Source organism: Solanum tuberosum, unplaced genomic scaffold, assembly GCF_000226075.1.
Source record: "Solanum tuberosum cultivar DM 1-3 516 R44 unplaced genomic scaffold, SolTub_3.0 scf00005, whole genome shotgun sequence".
In the NCBI taxonomy this organism is placed as follows: domain Eukaryota; kingdom Viridiplantae; phylum Streptophyta; class Magnoliopsida; order Solanales; family Solanaceae; genus Solanum; species Solanum tuberosum.
Window position 1 is genome coordinate 765,810 of NW_006238931.1, and position 7,578 is coordinate 773,387.

At 31.5% G+C, this 7,578-nt stretch overlaps 1 long non-coding RNA gene across 2 annotated transcripts; it reads left to right on the forward strand.

Annotated features, from left to right (window-relative positions):
• The first annotated feature begins 1,724 nt into the window (after positions 1-1,724).
• On the forward strand, positions 1,725-5,221 carry LOC107060412 (uncharacterized). Of its 2 annotated transcripts, none has more exons than XR_001473346.1 (2): positions 1,725-1,988; positions 3,192-5,221. It is a non-coding gene; the product is annotated as an uncharacterized lncRNA (long non-coding RNA). The 2 variants fall into 2 exon arrangements; XR_001473347.1 differs by lacking the exon at positions 1,725-1,988 and adding an exon at positions 1,995-2,146.
• Positions 5,222-7,578: the final 2,357 nt, after the last annotated feature.

A 7,578-nucleotide genomic window follows, 5' to 3' on the forward strand; every position in this document is an offset into this window, starting at 1 on the left:
ATTTGAGGGCACTAATTTTGTTAAAATAAAATGCTAAATGAGTTCAAATCGTGGACTCATTAATATTGTACAAGTATAATCACAATCTGAATGAATTTTACGAGTAATCTCTTTCTGTTCACCTTCCGAAACTGCTTAACTGATCATTATCCAACTCAAATAGATTGGAAAAGATAACGGATTGTGAAACTTTGGTTATATTTAGCAAGGAAATATTTCACTACTTTTACAGACCCGGTGTTCAGCTTCGGCAATCACCTAATCCTAAACTTTGTTTCTATCTTCCATTACTTCATTAAACTCCTTTCCCAATCGGTTGCCATTGTTCTGTTTTAATTTTCGAATGTATTAAATTCTAAGGTAATTACATTTCTCCTTAATTTTGGGTTGCTGCAATACCTTTTAATTTTTATTTTGTATCATGTTATGAAGATTCTACATCTTCATTCATGTATGCATACTTTCCTCATAACTAGGTAATTTGTCTTTACATTAGTTGTTTAGTTTACTTTATCAGTCAATAACTTTTATATGCCTTTACTTTAGAATAACCTAGCTCATGATTGATTCCTATACATATAGAGGTTTACAAGTGCTAAGTTAGGTACATGTGCATCCCTTTAATTTTGACATTTTATATAAGATGGTTGAGGTTTCATCGTTCGGATAAGCTTAAGTTTAATTGCAATTTGGCCAAAAGGAGTGGACAGTTAATCTTCTCCCGTAACTTTGATCCGAGTTTGAAGTAGAAACAATCAAACAAATTCTCTGAGGTAGAAAGTATTGCTTATTCTTTTGCCTGTTGTGTTGCCATATGCAAGATTAGGAAAAGTTTCAAAAGGAAATAAAAATTGTCTGTTCTTTCAAAGTTTTTGAAAAATGTTAGCTTGTTAATCCATATTGATCATTTACAATTTTGGATTTACTATACGGACAAATTTAACTGACAGATGTATTTCGTTGGGTCAAACATCAGGCAACTCAAATGAGCCACACACTCTTAACTTTACAGAGGTTTCAACTGATGGTTAGTACAAACATAAATCTGCATTTGCATCATTCCTTCTTACTTTCTGTTTCCCATCTGTTAAGATTAAATGGCGTATGCTGGTAATGCCAAAAATAAGAGAAGTATGACTCAACGGAATTTTGTTGTGCTGGTGGTACATCTCAACACTTTCAAACATTTGCCTCGCTGGGAGTCAACTATAACAAAGATATGTCCAAAAGAAACCATGGAAATAGTCTTTTTATTAGCACAGACATGACACTTTGCACACCATACTGCACACTCTCTATTTCACTATTACACATAACATATTGTATCAACTTTTAAAAATTTACAATAACACTTTGTTCGGCGTTGCCCGGGCATCCTTACTACTCTCTTTGTCCCAATTTATGTGACTTACTTTCCTTTTTAGTCAGTCTCAAAAAGAATGACACATTTCTATATTAAGTAAGAATTTAATTATAAAATATCTATTTTATTTTTAATGAAATGATTTACAGTCACACAAATTTCTATTATTCATTTTGAATCACAAATTTTAAAAGTCTTTCTTTTTCTTAATTTCGTGTCGAGTCAAACTACCTCATATAAAATGAGACAGAGGGAGTAGTTACTATATAAGAAGAGGGAATAGCACACGCCTCTCCGTCAACGCGTGTGCTTCCGTGAAAAAACGTTGAAGTTGAAGGGTATTTCTGTCATTCTACAATTTAGAGCTGATATTTTTCCTTTTCTACATCAATCCTAACGCCCTCTGCTCTCTCCTCCATTGCTAACCATCAAGTACCTCCGTCTGTTCTCTCCTCTTCTTCTCTTCTTCCGAACTCTGTGCTTTCGTCGATTACATAGTTCTGTCTAGATTGCCAATGCTCTCAATTGAAAATAAAAATAAATAGCATGAAATTAACAGAGAAACACAAGATGAGAAAAACAAAACCCATCAGAAAACAATGGTCCAAACGAAAAAATCCCTCAGGTGAGCATGTTTTACAGTTTGTAGGTATTTTCATTGTGTTGATTTTGATTCCCTAATTCTGCTTCTGCTATTTGATTTAACAATCTTTGGTGCTTTCTTTGTATCCGACAATTTTTTTGGGACCTTTTGACCTTTCCTGTTTCTCCCTCTACTCTGTGGTGGGTTTAGATTTCTTCAATTTTGCCTTTTTCTCATCTTCTTGACTCCTTAACTTTAAACTTCTGTTGATTTTGGAGCTTGCTTAGCTTTTGCTTGTTTGTATTTCTGAGCTTTATCTTGCTTACTTTAGCGGCCAGAAAGTTTTACGAAGAGTTACTCTTGACTGATATCATAGAACAAATTTTTAACTTTCGTGTCACGTTTATAGCAAACATAAAATATAAAGTTTTAACTATGCATGCTATCAGCCATTAACTGGATGACGGGAAAAAAAGAAACGTTTCTTTTGGGAGGAGGAAGATCCAAGTAAGAAACCCGACATTTCGCCATCTTAAAAAGAATTTAGATTTACTAAAACGTAAAAGTAAACAGATTTCAATTTTTAGGTGCTTCAAGAGTGTTGGATCAATGATATACAACTTGCACACTTATGTAGTTGAATGAAAATTACAATTGTTAACAGTTACATTTGCTGAAAACAGACAAAAATAATTAAATCTTTGTTAGTGAGATCTACACACTGTTTTTTCTGCACTACTTAGTATAACTTTGGTGAGTAGATGAATAACAATTACAGTAGGGTAAAATAGCAAGCAGAGAGACATAGAATAACACGCTTTGATACCATTTTACAAACCATCATGATAAACTTATCTGTTTCAAATGAAAAATAACATTAGAATAGTTTAATTAGACACCTTCTTTCCCTTCTTAAATTTGAGATAGGCGAAGAAAAATGGAAAGGGACAAGGATTGTGTGCTAAAAAATTATATCTTCACCGATAAATTGAGAGTTCAGATAGTCTTCCAACTAACTTACTAAGATTTTTCATGTCAAGTAAGTTAATTTTACATTTTAAGAGCAATTACATTTCACACGAAGCACAGAAAAATACGATTTCTTTAGGACTACTGGACTAGTGAATTTTTATATGGTTTAGTTTTGCTCATTGTGATGTTGCAAATAATTATTGAAATTTTAATGCATTCTGTATGTGAAATGCACTATAGCAGTTTTCTAACTCTTCCATTTGCAAATTTCAGTTTAAAGAAAGTGTGGCACAATTTTCTCAAGAGAATATTGTCCCGCATGCTGAAAAATAGATAGAACAAATTATTTCGCTCTGGTATGTGTATATTTGCTCTTGTTTTCTGAAGTGTTCTATGTACAAAAAATGGTATTTAAGCTTTGTTCTTCTACTTAATTTTTTTATACAAAAAAATTTGAAAGTACATGTGTTTTTGTCCTTTTGTACATCTGATATTAGCTACATGTAACATGCTTCGTGCTTCTGCTCTCAATCAAACTCCACTGTGGAGGTTTTTCCCCCATTTGAGCAGGCTTAAACCTTTTGTGTTTTGTGCTTTACCATATATGGCTTTTGGGTAAAATAAATAAGTGAGTTTTTCCCCATATAAAAACTCAACTTCTACTTTGTTCTGGCTATTTAAAGCTGAGGGAGATGAGAAGAATAGACAAATTGATTTTGTTGTTAACAGAGACATCATTTAGTACTTCATATTATTGGCTTTATACACTTCTATCATCAGTTGTGTGTTTACAATGGAACAACATATTCTCAATCGAATGATGAGACTTGTTTCCAATTAAAGAACAAACCAGATGGTCCGTCATCAGGTTTCAAAGAAAGCCCTATAGACCCCTCCTCGAATTTTTCAATAAGCAGTACCCCGCGATTGTAATCTACATTTGTTTTCACAAAATGAGGTGGACCAGCCATCAAATTTTAACACTACTCTGGAGCTATCTTATCAAGAATGAAATAAATTGTTTTAATTACCCACACATTTATTCGTTCCGAAGTTTAGCATGAGTAACATCACGCCTCTGTTCACCAACATATCCATCTCTATGTAAAGCAGTGAAGAGGACTTAGTTTCATTTTGTAGGTATATTAGAAAGTTATGCAATGAATAATGCTTATCATTACATTTTTGTTTTTGTTTTAGCATTTAATTTGTTGATTCTTGTACCCCTTTGAGTTTTATGATGAATTCTTCGGTGAATTAGGATTTCTACTATGTTCTTTATGCATTTTCAGCCTTTTCCATTCTACAATTGATCGTCAAATTTCTTGAGCAAATCATAACAAAATGCCCCATCTTCTAGGACAAAGGTTACTACTCTTCTCTGCTTTCCTTTCTTTATTTGTTATGTTAGCGGAAACCTTAATCCCTTACAGTTCATTTCGGATATGTGAGTCACTGCACTAACGGTTAGGAACTGATCCTCATATGATGTAAGTAGAGTATCAAAGGAAATAATTTGGACATATACTTTAGAAATAGCCACAGCCAAAGGACTCCTAGAGGTAGGACTTTTATTCTCATCTTTTTGTTAGTGTGTATATTGTATCATGAATTCAAAAGATATTAAATCATGCATATACTTTCATCAACTTATCCCACATTTACATTTTCTTCCATCATCATGTTGTTGCCTTTTGAACAATAGCAGCTACTTAGATAATAATGACAAACTCTTTGTGCCTTTTTCCCCATATGATGTGGTGCAATTTTTTTGGAAACTTAGCAAGACTGCTAAAAAAATTGTTCAAGAAATTTGGCACATTTTAAGTGAATTCCTCAGTAGTGAGATGCCGTTCACATTAGTTGGCAAGTTTCATTTGTCGTGAAAATATTTTTACGTGTTTAAAATTTTCATGAAACAACTAAAGAAACACTATTGGATTCACATCTTCACAGGCTTACAGTTAACCAAATGCAAGACCAAATATACAGAGGTGGAGATAGCTATCTTATCTCAAACTATCTTAGCCACCAGCAATTGCTACTATGCCTTTGGGAATTGGAAACAACCTTCCATTCTCTTTTGGCTGGGTAAGGGTCCTTGGCTAAACAGCGCAACTCGCCAATATGTGCTCGATATATTCTTCTGACAATAATTGTTGCAAATATAGTTGTGTGGCAACTGTTGAAATACTTGCTGCTATTTCATTCAGTGATTATTATTGTTAGTTTAGCTTATGCCATGAAATTTTGTAGACAAATCTACATTTTCACTTTAGGTTAGATGCTGCATTTCAACTTTATCTCATTTGTCATACATTGATCAATATTCATCATAGAGGTTGATACACCAAAGTGTCGGCAAAATGAGCCCATATTTTGGTAACCCGCCCAAGCCGCTCATATTTTTATGGGTTGGGTGAGTGACATTTTACATGGGTAAAATATGGGTTGATACCCATATTCAACCCATAAAAATATGGGTAAAATATAGATTAGCCAAATGAGTTAAGCTTATAACTTTTATTCACTCAAAATTCATGATATCACTAACAAAAAATTGTAACTTCTCTTTCTTTTTATATTCTTCTATAGAACTAATTGTTTTTCTCTATAATTGAAAGGTGAAGTCTTTGGCCCTCCAAAAAAAATATTTTTTAAATGTACATTTCTTTTGTTAATTATAATTATATTTTTTTATTTGCTTAATTTTATATTGGATAATAAATAATAGTGTAAAATCAGTGGCGTAGCCAGGAATTTTATAAAGGGAGTCCAAACTTTGAATAGTAATTATTTTTTTTAAAACGATGATTTATAGAGATTTTATTTTTTAATAATATTGTGATATAATTTGGGGTAAATGGGGTCTCCTATGTATAGAGAAAGAAAACCTTATTCCAAAAGAAAAATGTATTAAAATTTAAGAAAATCTTATTCCACAAAGGAAAAAGGTATTAAAATATAAGAAAGTCTTATTCCACAAGGAAAATGTATTAAAATATAAGGAAATCTTATTCCACAAGGAAAAGGTATTAAAATTTAAGGATTTTTTTTCAATTAAAACCTTATTCTAAAAGGAAAATGTATTAAAATTTAAGAAAAAGGTATTAAAATATAAGGATATAATTCAATTTTAATTGAAAAAAATATCCTTATTGGAGGTGAGATTCGAACTTGGGTCACTAAAGGCAAACATAACAGTATTTACCACCAAGCTACTGAATATTTATGTTAAACTTATGCATGTTTATTTACTTGCAAACTTCAAGAATGCAAAATAATTACAGAAAAATGAAAATGCTCATGCATGGAATCAAATTGGGGCAGCGAGTGGGCTAGCGACAGCTCTAACCATCTCTACTACGGGTTACTTTGTTATTTCAGCATGTCCAAAATATCATATATACCAATATAAAATTTTACGTGTGTATATCGTATAATTTTTCGACCAAGGGGGACAAGGTGGCTCCGCCCCTGTGTAAAATAAGCAAATCATGTATTGGTATTGACATTGCTTAAAGTGCATTAAGCATGTTTTAGTCTTAAAATGCAACTATTCATTTACTTTAACATTAAAAATATTTTTCCCTTGTTATTACATAAATTTATTTTATATTGAAAAGTTATGAATTTTTTTTACTTTTAGGATACAATAAAACTAAATGAAGCATTTTCAATATTTTTTATCTAAAAAGAGATTAAAATATTTTCTCCATATTTAATTCTTAAGTAGAGTACTATTTAATCATGAAAATATGGGTAAACTAGTACTTTACCCAATCCATTTGTTATCCAATCAATTTTTACCCATATCAAATATGAGCGAGTTAAATTATTACCCATTTTCAACCCGTCCATTTGCCACCACTAATACACCATATTAATATGCATTTGCTATAACTGGCAGGCAAGAAGAATCCAGGAACTTGGATATAAGGATAGTAATAAAGCAGAAACAATAATTTAACAACCGAAATAGAATAACATGTTGAAGCAAGTCAATTATCTCATTCTTGAAGAAAGAAATGAAGATAGACAGGTTATTCGAAGGAATCTCCCCGTCAACGCTCCATCTGCTCTCTCTTCTTCCGAACTTAGCACTTTCGTTCTAGATCAACCGAGACATACTCAACTTAATCAATGATGTTTTGAAAATGAAAAGACAAATAAATATCGTAATAACCTTTACATGGCAACGCCCGAGCTATCCTTACTAGTATATTATACAAATCAATATCCTAAGAAAATTTTCAATTTTCATTTAAATCTTCATCTCAATGAGGAGTGTTGTACTTTTCTAGATGTACAATTTGGAATTTTGATAATAATTTTTGCATATTTATTTAAATAAAAAAATAAAGTATAAAAATCATTTATTAGAGTATCGTAATTTTTATAACATATAAAAAGGCTTTTTCAAACTAAAATGTAGTACATAGTAACTAAGGGCCCGTTCCATGCAATATAAATTTAGAGCAACTTACAAAAATGACTATAGTTTTAGAGTTATTAAATTTGTATAGCTATAAATATGATATTTACTAAAAATGACTATAGTTTATGTCATAATCTTGCTATATATAAAGTATCACTAGTTTTTTTTTTTTAAAATACATTGATCCCTAGTTTTAATTGTAATGCACTAAATAAGGTGATT